The sequence below is a fragment of the Macrobrachium nipponense genome, chromosome 4, assembly GCF_015104395.2.
Source record: "Macrobrachium nipponense isolate FS-2020 chromosome 4, ASM1510439v2, whole genome shotgun sequence".
NCBI lineage: Eukaryota > Metazoa > Arthropoda > Malacostraca > Decapoda > Palaemonidae > Macrobrachium > Macrobrachium nipponense.
Window position 1 is genome coordinate 34,219,840 of NC_061100.1, and position 16,603 is coordinate 34,236,442.

A 16,603-nucleotide genomic window follows, 5' to 3' on the forward strand; every position below is an offset into this window, starting at 1 on the left:
ATATTTAGGAGATCCCCAAGCCTTTTTAAAAACACTTGCCTCTCTCCATCACTTTACCTAAACCTGTCAAAATAGTCAAGATTTTTGGCTGTAGTTAGTATTGGATTTTTAAATTCTCCTGGTATAAATGGAATGAAGGAAATCTAAGCCTGGTTGCCTTCAAGCTTTAATCTAAAGGGATTCTGGCATCCTGAGGGGGTTGGTGGACGTGGGAGGGAACCGAAGTGGTGGACCTTTGACAGCATCATAGATGCAACCACTGCAGGGCTTGTGGAGAGGTACCGATCATAATGATACGGGGGGGAACAAATCCCATTGCCACATTACCTGAAAAAAGACAAAAACTAATAAATATGATTAAAAATTTACTTATCGAATGCAAAGATGTAACTTTTGAATTGATTTATACAGATTTTTGGGCATTATGCCAAGCACTGGAGGGGCAACTATGGCTATTCAGCGCTGACAAACGGAAATTGACCTTAAAAGGTTTTGAAAGGTGATTACAGTAGGAAAACCCGCAGCAGTTGGCACCCTGGATTGAAAACAATTGTTAGGAGAGGGGTGGACAGTAAGAATTGGAAGAAAAAATATGAATGGACGTTTACAGGTAAACAAAAAGGATTGCAAGTAGTTGGCAGCTAGGGACCATAGGGGACACTTCAAAAGAACTCCTTGAGTAATTTCTAACATTACACTGAATGAGGTGCACTGAATGGACACTACCCTCCAGACGGGGTGCAAAGATGGTAATAAATTTTTACTGAATAAATACAGCAAATCTGGAAACAAACTTTGATAGCCAAAATACCAAACCTGTAAAGATTAATTGTACTAAAATACTAGCAACCCAATAACCACCTGAAAATGCATACTTCTAATAAGAAGGTTAGACAGTTTTATCCACTGTCTTATACAATCTTTATTACAATTTCTTTTGCCCTTTATCGGCTCATTAGGTTAGGGTTTAGTTTACCACAAATCTGTGGTTGACCTTCTGAGATGCATCAGTCTGGTCTTCTTCCTTTATATGTTTGTTTTCCTGACCAATATTTCATCAACCCTTCTCAACACATATCAAAACGTATCCTACATCTTTGCAATCTTAAGGTTCTTTCAGCCTCTGCATAACCACATCTCTAAAAGATTTCAACATCCATAAGATTTACCCATCATACTTCCAGCGATGCAATCCTTTACATTTTTGTAATCACACATGTTTTCCCCTCTCTCCACTTCAATCATAATCAGCCTTTGTTTCTGCTGCCCTAAGAGAAAGAAATCTTTTTGCTGTCCATAAGCCTTATAGTGCCTGGAGAGTAACAGACTCTTTGCCTGGTCAATCAGAGCCTTATTGTGGGGGTCTCGTCTTATTTACACTTACCTCCCCATTTCAAGTAATTTCTGTAGCTACTATACTAAAAAGATCTCTCAAACTCCATGGCTTCCACCAGTTTTGGTGTATCCTCACGATATAAATTATACTCCACCTCTTCTCACACCAAATCTACCAAACAGAAGGGTTTATCAAACCTTTCTTTTCTCTTAAGCTAACTCTTGTAAACACATCTATGCTTTTACATTTAATACCAAACAGTTCGTTCACCATCCATCTTCCTTACAACACCACAAAGACAATTAGAGGTTAGTCCTACATTACAATCTCCTCTTCCACCTTGAAATGGACAAGCAAAATTATTAATCCAATTTTTAATTTTTCATAGCTAACAAAAACCTTGCTTAGAACATTATTAAGACGGAAAGCAACACTAAAAAATCTTAAGAGTGTTTTAGGACCCTTGTTCATTTACAAGAGCCACAAAATTTGAGGTACTAATCACTCCCTTTCTGCTTGGTGGGTTTTCCTGTAGCCACCTCCCATTTATAGATGTTTCCTGTTGTTAACCTCTGGCAAACAAAGACCAAATTGACAATTATCAATGTTTGAAACTAAAATTCTTGTTTTCTTCCACCAACCTTATCTGAGAATTTTCAAAGGAGGGCTCTAGCAGTCCTATACCCCCCCCACCTCCAATTCCCAACATTATAGTGGCACTGCCATTTTCCTTTTGCCATACCAATAACTGAGGCTCCTTCTTCCTCCACTATTCTGAACCTAGACTCCTTTTCATTTCAAGCCAAGGTTTTTTCATTGGATTGACCTGGTCGTTATTAATCCTTAAGAAAAAACTCATTAACATGAGGTACAAGCACTTCCGGTGGTGTTTTTTCCAAGCACTTACCAAAACTGAAACTATAGCAGAAGTATCAAAATGTCTTGATAGTTTGGTTGGGAATTGGAATGGGGAAAAATTTAATAAAACAAGGGGCCAAAGGCCCCTAGTGCTGGGACCTATCAGGTTCCGAATTCATAGGCTCTGGAAAGGGAAATTTGAAGAAGAGAGATGGTTTTAATGAATGGTAACATGGAAGAAATATCTTGAATTGTTTAAGAAGGGTTGGAAAGTGTTATTGGCGGCCAAAGGGACACTGCAAAACACCTCAAAGTAACGCCTACCTGTGTAAACTTCATACGGACAGCACTCCTCATCTATGGACGGGATGGTGGTGGTTTACCTTCCTCCTTGGTAATTAAACTGGTATAAAAAACTACCATAATGGTTAGTCATTATTTGACATCCAAAAAAAAAATTTTTTTTTTTTTTTTTTCAAAATTTTAATAAATGACACATCAGTAAAGGATGAGTTGGTAAGTCGAGTATCAATAGGCTTAATCATATTGACCAAGCTAAAAATCTTGACCAGTACTGTACCAAAGGTTCAACCTTTAAATTCCTAATCAGCCCATTCCATTCACTTTACACTAAAATACAAATTGTTGCAATCCCTGTGGTTTAGGTTTTACTTTACCTAAAACCTTTTGCTAGCGCTTGCCAACAGAAATAACTGCAATCAAATTTTTTACTAGAGCTTGCCAACTGAAATAACCATATACAGAAACGGCAAAATCCAAGACTCCTTGGCAAAAACTTCAACAGCTGAAGATCCCTTAGCCTGGTTCAATTTTGAAAAAACAATAGTATCAGCCAGGATGTGGACCACTATCGCCACAGGAACGACCACCAGCAATGTAACCTAGAAACAAAAAAAATAACATTAAAAATCATAATGACAGAGCAAACTCAGAAGAAAAATAAAATCATATTGACAAATACAAATTAAATTAGTATTATTTTTCTTACCATAGGTGTTGGGCTATCATCACTTAATAAGAGCCATCCATAGTACATACCTGCCAGCAAATGTGAAACGCCACAAGCTGTTTCTGAATTTTGAACACTGATCACGGGGCCTTGGGAACGACATATTGATACAGGGCCTCCACAGTGCGCTCAAAGCAGGCAAACTTCATCATTGTGTATGGAATCTGTCTGCACCACAGAGGTACAACACCCTTGTAGAAGCCCCAGAGTCCTTCCTGGCCATAAATATGGGAGCACCAGCTCGCAAGGTGGCTGGGAAACCAGGCATAGTCTGGATACGAACCTAAAATATACGAAATCAGAACATTTTAATACTGTGACAAGTCAAAGTACTGTAGTACCTATTTTGATCATTTTACTTGCAGAAGACCAATGTTTAAAATCAACATGACATGCACAATATTTTGGAATTGCTTTTCACTGTATATATAGATCTTTTAAGAAAAAATATCCAACTGAAATAATAAAAAATCCAAAGCAAAACAACATTCACTCTACCATAAAAATGGAACTTGCTTTAACATACCTTCACAGCTTCCATGGGTGACAGAGCAATATCAGCAAAGAACTCAGCTGAAGCGAAGTGCTAGATACAGAGATGTTCTGTAAGGTAAGTATATTTCTCCAAGCATGTTTACTGTAAAGTATCTTGAATACTTCATAAAAGCCGAACTTGCAGATACCTTGCATGGAGTATCCAATGGCAGTAGGAGCCCAGCCTCTGCCGAGGCTACGAACACCACCTTCAGCAAGAGTTACCTGTCAAGTTAAATTTTTGCATCCATGAAATAATGGACAAGTTTACAAACAAATGATTTCAAAATAGTAAAAGCAAATACAAAGAACATTCAAATTACACTACACTGAATGATTAAACGTATCAGTAGGCTAAATTAACAGAAATACCAAGGATAATCATATATACTAAAATGATAATCAGAAGAAGAAAGGAAGGACGAGGAGAGAAACTAAAAAAAACTTTACCTTGAATCCATTGAAAACTCCCTTATACTTTGCAGGATCAACCTGGATTCTGCACTTGACTAGATCAAGAGGTACAACAGCTGTATGAGTTATACCACAACTCAAAAGACCACCAAACCCACACATAACATAGTACTCGGTTGATCCATATTCACAGCTATCCCCTGGAAAAACAGGAGACAAGTTGAAATTACACTTGTCATATTTAATATTTCATTGGGTTTAACTTCTGGATTACAATTTATTCTATAACCCTTACAACTTAGCTGGGACTTGAAAATAATTTTAACTTACTTCTGGAGACATACAAGAACTGTTTAATCTGGCAAGTAATACTGGTTTCTCAGATAAAATATACAGCAAAAACAAAATTAAGAAAAAAATTCCTCTGACTACTGTGACATCTATCAAAAAAATCAATCAAGGCACATAAATCTCAGTTTAAATTACAAATCAACACAAAACAATTTTTTCAAATTGTCAGCATTGTTACACAAGTTCTTTTATTTTTTTTTTTTTGTGCATAGCTTAGAAAAAACAATTGAGGCATTACCCATGGATTTTGAACTTAAGCTGCTGTATGAGTGGAAATTAAATGGCTACGTAATTATACTTGGAAAGTTACTTATATAGAAATAAACATTTCTACTATAAGATAGCCTTGTTACATCTATATAACCATTGGCCAATATTTTAAGTTCTATGAGTGGTTGTTTATGCATTTTTCATGTGCTAGGAAAGTAAAACAAGCACTCATAGAAATTAAAATCTTGGCCAATGGTTATGGAGATGTAACAAGGCTATTTATCGTAGAAATGTTATTTTCTATATAAGTAAACTTTCCAAGTATAATTATATAGCACTTAGTTTCCACTCATACAGCAGTTAAAGTCCAAAATCCATGGGTAATGCCTCAATCATTTTTCTTCAGCTATAAAAAAAAAAAAAAAAAAAAAAAAAAAAAAGTATACAATAAATGAAAGAAACGAGAAATTTGGGATGTTCTGTAAAGGTATTTTCTTCCCCAAGCATGTTACTGTAAAGTATCTTGAATACTTCATACAAACAGTCTGCAAAATGCACGGCATTTCAAGAAATTCAAAATTAGGAACAACCTTTGTGAATGAACATAACCATAATAAGTGGTCATAATAATATCATATCTAATAACTTATCAAATTGATATAATTAGGATTAACAATTATGGATAAGATATATCAATTTATGCTGATTATTATAAATGAAAGAAAAATAAACTAACATTCACTAGGCAAAATTAGCTCCCTCCATGAGAGGTAGACAAGCTTCTTCTTGTTTTTTTTTTTATGCAATAGCCTTCGTAACTGTTTTGTAATACCTTCTTACTGAATGGTGTGAACATAACATTAAATTACATCAACGATAATGTAACAGTTGCTAGACTAAAAATGGAAGTAAGATCACACTGTTGACATCTAGTGTATGGAAGTGATTTATCCATATGATCCTTGTTTTAAGTATTAAGACAAAATTATCAAGTTATTTATCCATAAGATCTATTCTTGTTCATATACCTTCAAGCTATTCATACTTTGGACATACAGTAATGTATTTATTGCTGAAATCAGTCTGTCTGGTGAACATCAAGTACTTATCTCTAAGCTAGCCTATCCAGCAAAAAATGGCTTCAGGTTTTGATATTCTGTACCTTCACCGAGGTGCTTAGTCTTACTAACAAAATATGATATTGTTATGATACTAATAAAGTTTTATGCATATTACCTGGCAGGTATATATTATAGCTGTATTTTCTGAAGTCCGACAGAATTAAAAAAACTTCCGACACACGCAGTGGTCGGCCAGGTGGTTAGTACCCATTCCCGCCGCTGGAGGCGGGTATCAGGAACCATTCCCATTTTCTATTCATAATTTTTATTCCACTGTCCCCCTGAGGGGAGGTGGTGGGTACTTGAATATATATATATCTGCCAGTTAAGTATGAAACAAACTTTATTGTATCATAACAATATCATTTGCTCATGAGCTTACCTGTCAGATATATATATATAGTTGACCCCACCGTTGGAGGTGGGAAGGGACAGAATAGAAGGAGGATTTTGGGAAACAAATGCATGCAGATGATTTACATCTTGGGGTTCCACCTGTTAGCATAGCCGACTTCGTGATTACTGTCACCCAAGTCTGCTTCTGCTTTACTAGAGTTGCCAGCGAGGTAGAGACCTATAAAGCTGGTGCACTCCAGATGATCTGTCAACGGGGTGGGGGCGTGACCACAATGTGACTAGACCATATTGGACCATACCATGAGGGCTAAGAAGTAAAATAAATATATATATATAATTATATATATCACCACTGACCAACCTAGCCAAAGTAATGTGTGTTAACTAAGGCTTAAGAGTTAAGAAGTCGCCGTTGTCAGCGACTCAACAACTAAATTAAGAGCTCTTCCTAACCATTTTCTACAGGATAGGATGAGTGGTACTTCTTGCCCCCAAGATTGTGTCTGCAGACACGTATGGCCCTAGCGAGCAGCAGATCTCATGCCATCTTCACATCTCGCAGGGAGTGTGAAGTGAACCCAGAGTTGCTTCGCTAAAACATGGTACTCAGGATGTTGCTGAGTGCCATGCTCTGTTGAAATGCTTCCGAGGCCGCGACCTCACCTCGTGAGCATTCAGATAAAAAGATTTCAAATCTTTGTGCAAACACAATGAAGGAGCATTTTTTGAAAGAATCCCTTAACCCTAAAACCAGAGTGTACTTCGATATGGGCAAGTCTGGTCTTTTTCGGAACACTGCAGATTGCCCGACTGACTTCGACTTTCTTGATTTTAAGTAGATAAACTTGAGAGACCTGACAGGGCACAGGACTCTGGCTCCTGCCCACTAACTTGTGCCATCCTTGCTTCCAAGATCCTGGCCAAGGACAAAAGGGTTTCCATTCTTAGGCCATAACGAAAGGCTTAGAGAGCACACCACCTTGTGTTCTCTAAAGCCAAAACTTGTGACGATGGCTTAAAATAAAATCACAACCCTCTTTGTCGTATCTAGGGTGGTTAGAAGAAGGCCTTCCTGATCACAGCAAGAAGTTAAACAGGCAGGAGAGGTTCGAATGCTTTGACATCAAGAACTTCAGACTACGTCTTAAGTTCCATATTGAAAGCTTCGATCCGGAAATGCACAGTCTGTACTAAAGTCAGGTGAACGACCAGTTGACCAGTCAGACGAATCAAGGACAGCAAGGCTGTACCCTGAAGACCAAAAGGCACTATTCTTCGCTGAAGGATGAGTGTCTGGACTGCCTGGGCGATTCAATCTAAGCAAACCTTGGGGGGGGGGGGGGGGGGGGGGGGGTGATTAACGCAACCCAACGTCGTCCGCAATCGACTTCGTCAATAAGAAACTCAGGGCTACTATATGTCGCCTGATCTCGCACGAGTGTCTGACTCCGAGAAAACAGGCGAGACAAAAAGTAGATGGTGAGCTAGAATCGAGATTCCACAGACCTCAATGATCTGAAGGTCTTTGTTATTTGACAGATGCAAATCTGTCAAACAACATTCTTCTGTTGTCTGTTCGCACTGGCAGAATTTTTCAAAACTCTCGGCAACCGCTAGACCACTGGCAGTTCAGGTGATCTCCCCCACGTTCCCGTGGCGCTGGTACTTGGAACTATTCCCGTTTCCTCAGATTTTCTCTGAACCCTGTCTCCTGAGGGGAGGAGGGTGGGAATTTAATTATATATACCTGCCAGGTAAGTATGCATAAAACTTTATTGTATCATAACAATATCATTTTTATGCATGACACTTACCTGGCAGGTATATATATAGCTGATTGACACATTTGGAGGTGGGTCACAGACAGCAACATCGTCATAATTCAAAAATTAAAAACTAATTTTTAAAATTATTTATTAAGTTCCTTACCTGCTAAGGTAGCTGACTTCGTAGGTCCTGCCTCTTAGCCTGCTAAACCTTAGTAGCTCTCAACTAGGATGTGACCTGTTTGTTGAGAAAGCTAACAACAAGGGTCTGACAACTGGACGGGACCAATTTGTTGACAGGAAACCCTAGCCCTCTCTTACCAGGGCATTCATGCTAGGATAAGTTAGACCACCTGAACCACACACAAAGCTAACGTACACACATTACACTTCACATACTGAAGAGGAAATAACCCTCTCAGACAACCATAAAAAGAACACCACTTAATTAAAAATACCTAGCATGTTAGTAATCTATCGTTGCTGCCGTCGATAGAGACGATTCGTACGGACTTTTGCAATCCTGTAACGAACCTCTAGATAATCGTTACATTCTACGCCTGTTGTATAATAGGCTCTTTCTCGTAAACTCGAACAGGGACCGAGAGAAGATACTTCTTAAGATATGAGAGAGCTGTGGAATATCAGAGTTGATCTGGACCACTGGTTCCCAAAAACCGTTCGAGGACTGGAGGGACTACCGAATCGCTTTTACTTCTTTCAGATTAAGATCCAGGACATCTGAAACCCTACCCAGATGTCCGGCACCTTCTTTCTATCACCTCAGGTGATAGACGCACTGAGAGATGTACAGAATCATTCCTAGATCTTGAATAATATTTCAGTTTCCGGTAGTAAAAAACTGTGGTCTGCATTGCAGTCTATTCGGGGAAACAACTTCTTCAGGAAGGAAATGGTCCCCAGCAAGCTCATCCATTCCCTCCCCGAGTATGCTTACTTCCCTAATAAGGCTGTGGTTGCCTAAGCAGGAGAGCATATAAAAGTGCAATGTTGCGGTAGACTCGCAGTTCTATACCGTGCGGTAACGAGAACCGAAAGGATTAAGAGATAACTGTTGAACATAGTAAAGCAAAACGAATGCAACGTTTATTCATTCACGTAAGAAATCCCCTCAATCGTAGGCTAAAGTCCGTGATTGTAGGACAGATAAACAGTTAGTCAGTCAATCCCGCAGGAGAGACGCAACCGCTAGCACAGAGATAGGTTAGTCAGTCAATCCCGCAGGAGAGAGAGACGTAACCTACCGCGCATGACAGCGCACGATCTGTTACTGGCTCAGATGGACTGGAGGACAGAGTCAGACACAGACGTGACAGCAGCCGCCAGCAGCTTACGAACGTCGTCTCTAACTTTATGTCTGGGTTGCCAGCTTACCCTATTCTACGAAGAGATCGGTCCGTTATTTTTTGAGCAAGAAACGACTCTGAAACTGGTATATTTAAGCGCAACCGACAACGCTAAATATATAGATGCGTTTGTGTCATCAGAACACTACCATACATCGGTAAAAGATAAATCGGAAACTCCCGGAAGGCTGCAGGGAGTAACGATTAAATGTCCTTAAAATAATAGCCAATAGAGCTCTCGGATTGCCCTCCGAAGCGGTAACTACAGCAAGCGTATATGACTTGAACCAACCAGTAGTAAAATAACGCAAGGCAAAAAATGATATATCACAAAGTTTTTTTCATACTTACCTGGCAGACATATATATAGCTGAATTCGGAAATACAGCTACATACATATCTGACAGGCAAGTTTCATGAACAAAACTTAGAGAATCGAAGCAGACAGCTCAAGCTTCTTAAGATACTGGACATAAGCGTTCATTGACGTAGTCTACAAGTCTATTTCTTGTACGAGTCTGCGAATGAGGAATGAGAGCTCTTCCGAACCTTGTCCTTATTCGCTTACACAATATCAAGTTAATGAGATGTTTGTCAATGAGAACTAACCCATTACGGTACAGAGAGATATTTGTCAAGAGGGGAGACCCACTTACTTGACAAACAGATAGTATATTGTCAATGGGGGAAAGTCACTGAATTGACAAAACGTAATCCAGGAAGTCGAGCCTTTTATTTTTCGATTCCCGTCTCAAACAAGGAAGGGACAAGAATCCTGTAAGAGACTGGGCTTACGGTAGGTAGAACGACGATGTTCAATTCGGCATGGAAGTCTCGACTAGAAACTAACAAATCTATCATCTGAAAAACCCTTTCAGATGGTCTAAAAAGCTTTAAATTTATTGGCAGTATGTCAAAAGAAAGTCCTGTCTTGCGCTTTCCTGAAGAGCGTCCATTTGATGAGTGCCTTTGCAAGAATCCTACTGAACGTTGCCGAAAATCCTGACGTTCAGGACGTCGAGCCTTTACATAACCCGGAACTGTCTTATCTCAAAGTCTTGACTGAGGTAGAGAAACGAGATCTTCCCTTGAGCTTTCCTTAACTCCATCCACCTTTGCGAAAAGCAATATAAATATTGACAGAGACCTCTTGAATTCACGAAACCCGAGGTCTTGCTGGGTTTCGAAGACGAAGTTCTGTTCACTTTCTTGAGGCTCAAATCTTAAACAAGAGCTTGAAGAGTTCAACAGAAACGTTCAGCCAGGAGACAAACCTGGCGTGTTCTGGTGCGCGCTCGGCGTCCACTGGCGAGGACGCTCGGCGTCCACTGGCGAGGACGCTCGGCGTCCTGGTGCGCGCTCGGCGGCCACTGGCGAGGACGCTCGGCGTCCACTGGTGCGTGTCCTGGCGTCCATCCGAGCGTCTGTTCAACGCCGATCGTCCATATAAGCCGTGCCAAAGAAGCGTCACGCTCATCCTGACAGGCGTCAAAACAAGCGAGAGAAACTGCCTTCTTTTTCATATTTCTCGGTGGAAACGACGTACACGTTGATCAGGCAACTTTCGCCTTCTTACTTCTCACTGAAACATAACGAGGGAGAGGGGACGTGAAGCGTCCTCTTCTATAAAGCTTCTTAGAGGGCGCGAGTCCTTCCGAGAGCTCCAACCCTTGTGCGGGGAGGACGCCTCGGAGGACGAGAAGCAATCCTTCAGGATTCGTGCATGTGCACGCACTTTGGCAGTCTGGGGATTTTCATCAGAAACTGCCGAAGGCACGCCAGATCGGTGGGGTTCCCTGTACCCTCCTTCAGCTTTCGACATGCCCATCTCCCTGGTTCTGGGAGTTCGACAGAGGTCTAGACCTAGAGGCGTTACAAGGCCGATCTGACGCACCCTCCACTACACAAGGGGGCACTGTCACTGCACTTAGCCACTTCACTATTGCTCTCTAAAGCAAGCACTTCGATTCTAAGTACGAATCGAAATAGTATAAGAGACAAAAGGGCAATAACCTCTACAGACACTGTTTTAGGGCCCGAAGGCAACATTACCGGGTTAGGCGTAACAAAAACAGAAGTAGAACTCTTCACAACAATGAAGAGAGCGATCACCTCTCGCAGACATAGTCATAACCCGTAGGCCATACTACAGCGTTAGGCAAAATAAAGTCTACGGAAGGTTAGCAGTTTCACTACCCTGACTTCGTAATTGATTAATTGCGTACATACTAAACAAACTTTTTCCTTGCGGAATTAGACACGTTTACTGATTAATTGCGTACATACGAATCATACTTTTCCTTATGGAAATAGACATGTTTACTGATTAACCCTCTTACGCCGGAGCCCTAAAAATCAAAAACGTCTCCCGTATGCCGGGCCTGTTTGGAGTGAGCGCGAAGTGAAAAAAATAATTTTTTTCAAAAAATTACAGCGCGCGTACTTTTGAAGATTAAGAGTTCATTTTTGGCTCCTTTTTTTGTCATTGCCTGAAGTTTAGAATGCAACCATCAGAAATAAAAATAATATCATTATCATATGTAAATAATCGATATGGGTAGCGAAAAAAAAAAATTCATACATAATTGTATTCAAATCACGCTGTGCAGAAAACGGTCAAGCTAACCAGTTACTTTTTTTGCGTTGTATTGTACACTAAATTGCAATTATTTTGATATATAATACTTGTAAAACAATAAAAGCAACACCGGAAAAATATTATCACAAAAATGATGTACGAATTTCGTAACGAGGCGGTACGTAAAAAAATGTTATTTTCAAAAATTCACCGTAATTTTTCTAAATAAGTTTCTAGAGACTTCCAATTTGTTTCAAAATTAAGACAAATGATTGAATATTACGATACTGTAAGAGTTTTAGATTAGAATTGCAGATTTCGATCATTTCGGACGAGTTAAATTTGACCGAATGTCGAAATTGTAATATATATATTTTTTTTATATGGACATATTTCGAAGATGGAAAAAGCTACAACCTTCAATTATTTTTTATTGTATTCTTCATGAATTTGCACACATTTTGATATATGAAACTCTATAAAAAAGGCTAATATGAAAAGGAGCAAATATTAGGATAATGCCATGTACGTATTTCGGAGACTTGCGGCCGCGAATCGGCGCGCGGAGTGAAGGTAAATATATTTTTTCAAAAATTCACCATAAATCACAATATTGTTTTAGAGACTTCAAATTTGTTCAAAATGAAGAAAATGACAGAATATTACTAGGCCGTAAGAGTTTTAGCTTACAATTGCGTTTTTCAACTATTTCGGTAGAGTCAAATTTGACCGAACCTGGTTTTTTTCTATTTATCGTGTTTATATGCAAATATTTCGAAAAAAAGAAAAAAAGAGAAAAGCACAACCTTCAATCATTTTTAGTTGTATTCTACATGAAATTACGCACATTTTTCATATATAAAACTTTATGTAACAGCTAATTTTTAAATGGTGCAAACATTTCGACAATCGCACAAAAAAATTCTGATTTTTTCGGAAGTTACCCGCGCGAACGTAATGTTTTTTTTTTTTCATAAATTCACCATAAATCGAAATCTGTGCTAGAGACTTCCAAGTCGTTGCAAAATGAAGTTAAATGATGAATATTACTAGAATATAAGATTTTTAGCTTAAAATTGCGTTTTTCGACCATTTCGGTAGAGTCAAAGTTGATCGAAAGTTGAAATTTTGCACTTAAACGTTATTTATATGAAAATATTTCAAAAACTGATAAAAGCTACAACCATGGGTTGTTTTTTGTTGTATTGTGCATGAAATTGCGCACATTTCCATATATAAAACTTTATGTAACGGCAAATTTAAAAGGGTGCAAACATTAGGACAATCGCACGAAAAAATTTATCGGAAGAGTTATCGCACGAACGTAAGGAAAAAGTTTTTTCATAAATTCACCATAAATCGAAATATTGTGCTAGAGACATCCAATTTGTTGAAAAATGAAGGCAAATGATTGAATATTACTATAATGTAAGAGTTTTAGCTTACAATTGCGTTTCTCGACATTTCTGTAGAGTCAAAGTTGACCGAGGGTTGAAATTTTGCACTTATCGTTATTTATATGAAAATATTTCAAAAACTGATAAAGGCTACAATCATGAGTATTTTTTAGTTGTATTGTGCATGAAATTGCGCACATTTTCATATATATAATATGTAAAGGATATTTTAAATGGTGCAATAATTAGTGCAAAGTGACGAAATAATTTCCTGAGATGGTGTCACTGATACTTTTTAGTGCGATAAGAAAGAAATTCGCGCTTGCGCGCCTGCGTAGCGATTGTAAACAAAACACGCCTTGATCCGTGAACTCCCAGCATTCCCCAAGGCGCGTGATACAAAAGTTTTCGGCTGGTAGGCCTATATAAGATTTTTTCCGCGAATTTTTAAAAAAACTTTTTTGAGCCGACGTATGATAGTCCAATCGGCATACGGGAGACATTTTGACTCGACGTTTTAATACGTCCATCGGCGTAGAGGGTTAATTGCGCCCCCCAAGTGCGGAACTACCGAAGCTTTCGGTAGCCACACCCTATCTTTGCAGACAACACCCTCTGAAACTAGCCTAACTAGATTCAGATATCTTATGCAAAATGAATCAAATTCAAATCAATTTAAGATAGCGTATGTCTAGCCACAATCCAAGTAAATAAATTAAAGACAATTAGGATACTTAGCGCAAATGAAGTTTCCAAAATCCTAAGTCCGGAGGTACTGAAAACAGGTGTTTTCAGTACCGGCGACAGAAAAATTTATGAATAGAAAATGGGAATGGTTCCTGATCCCGCCTCCCAGCGGCGGGAAGGGGTACTAACCACCTGGCCGACCACTGCGTGTGTCGGAAGTTTTTAAATTGTCGGACATTCAGAAAATACAGCTATATATATACCTGCCAGGTAAGTGTCATGCATAAAAATGTTCAAGTAGGAAGAATGAAATTTCTTTTCCATAAATCAAATTTCCTATCAAATAATGCCATTTAACTTGTATCAGACACATTCCCGGAAACCAGGTGTAGCACGGTGACTTCCAACGATGCAAAATATCTGAAACATTTTTCTTGCATTTGTAAACGACCACGGAACACAGTGTAATGCACCATAGAGATACCAAATGCAATAAGACATGGAGAAAAATAAAAAATAAAAAAAATAAGGACTTGATATCCTACTAGCACCATTCTGCCTTAGAATAATAACTGCATTGAAATCTAAACACAGAACAGTATCCTATAGTAACCAACAATTAACTTGCCTTCAGCAGCATCAGCAGCAGCAATTCTTCTCCACTCACGAGCTCTTTATTGGGGGCATCGCAATGGGCTTCGAATGGCTGGGCTGAAGGGCGAATTTTTCGCGGTTTCCCATAAGCTGCGGAACATTTTGATGTCTGGAAAATTAAATTATAGAGTATTATAAAATTCATTAATTTAATGAAAAAATAAGAGTACATGTAGGCCATTAAATAAAACAAATTACAGCTTTACTGTAACTACTATCAAAAGTTAGCTTTCAATAAACCAAAATGTTGACCTAGGGTTCTGATCACTAAGCAAAGCCTTCCTATGAACTTGGCAACTGGTACCACATCCAAGGCCAATACTGTAGCTGCCAAATGGCTTATGCTTTCAAATCCAAGTAGGTAAATATATAGAGAGAGAGAGAGAGCATTAATTTGCTTCAACTTTGGATATGGCTCAAGTTATAAAATTTACAATCTGATTTGATGAATAATGCACTGTGATCCCATATGCAATATATGCAATGGTAACTCATTACTAATTATAGTGATCAAGGTTGTTTTCAATAATTCATTACTAATTATAGTTGATCAAGGTTGGTTTTCAATAACTCATTACTAATTATAGTTGATCAAGGTTGGTTTTCAATATGTATTAAATACTTGAATGTCTTTTATAAGAATACATACTGAGATTCCAAGTATTTTCTAATACACCAGCTCCTGGAAAAGCTAGAATGGAGAGCATAAAGTACATGTGAAATGCTGATCATTATGTATGTACGTACTTCTATTGTCAAAGGTATGGCCACAAAGAAAAAAAATAAAAATGCCCTGATAATGAAGGAGGATGATCAATATTAAGGCAAAATAGCAGTAATAAAATACATGGGATTGTATGGAGAAAAAATGTACGAAACTAAATTTCCTACAAAAAAAAAAAAAAAAAAAAAAAAAAAAAAAAAAAAAAAAGCAAAATATACGAAATTAACAACATAAATCATGTGATCTAAGAAAGATGTCAATGGAGAAGATACATTATAATACATGTTAAAATTTATTAAAAGAAAATAAGTAACACTTAGATAGTGAAGCATTATGCAAGCATTTTCTCATGGTTACATGTTTGAGAACCCCATTTTCCTCAGAGAAGATTCAAAAGGTGTAAGAAAATAATGCAAAGCTCATTGCCTCCTTCATTGAAGGGACATGGAAAGGAGAAACCCAACCAGTCAGCTCAAATGCTGTAGCCAAGGTTGGGTTCAATTAATATGTATTATGCCACTGCTGCAGGACACAGTCCTCCCCCTCAAACATGTCTCTCTCTCTCCACTGCTGAGGGATGATCACACTTCCTTTTGGTCCTACAGGAGGACCTCTCTTCACCGAGATGGAGAAGTTCATCATGAGGCTTACATCATCAACAACAATACGACCGATACTACTGTCAATGAATGCTTGTAGACAGACTACTAACAAAAGTTGTCCATCCTTTGATACTCAAGGGGGAAGGTGCTACAGAATGGGTCACGCTCTCCTCTTACTGCCCAAAGTCTCACAATAGTCAATCCCTTTGTCCTGTCTCCAAGTTGTGGTGGATAAAGATATAGTGCCTTCAAATGTATGCTAAACAGAATGGAAGGTAGGACTGACATCCTGTCCCAAGAAATCTAGGAAACTCAGGACACATCTGCTTGCCCAAAGAAGTTGATGGGCCACTATAGGTCCTTTCAAAGCATTGCTGGAGGAAGACATGGAAACAGCAAGACAGCAAGGGCAAGAAGGGTGGCTAAGAGTAGGTTTCTTCAAAGCTGAACTGCCCTTCTTCCAATATCCATTCTAGTATAGAGACCACTGACACCTCTCGAACACCTTTCCCCTGCAGGAAATGCACACCAAATGGGGATCCATGAAATTACATCACAGCTTTCCACTGCCTGAAGAATGCCTAAACTCAGGCTTGACACGCTCCTCCTCCTTAGGT

At 38.7% G+C, this 16,603-nt stretch overlaps 1 pseudogene; it reads right to left on the reverse strand.

The window, feature by feature from the left end:
• Positions 1–2,925: 2,925 nt before the first annotated feature.
• Positions 2,926–16,603, reverse strand: part of LOC135211331 (solute carrier family 25 member 3-like) — a 63,415-nt pseudogene continuing 49,737 nt past the window's right edge.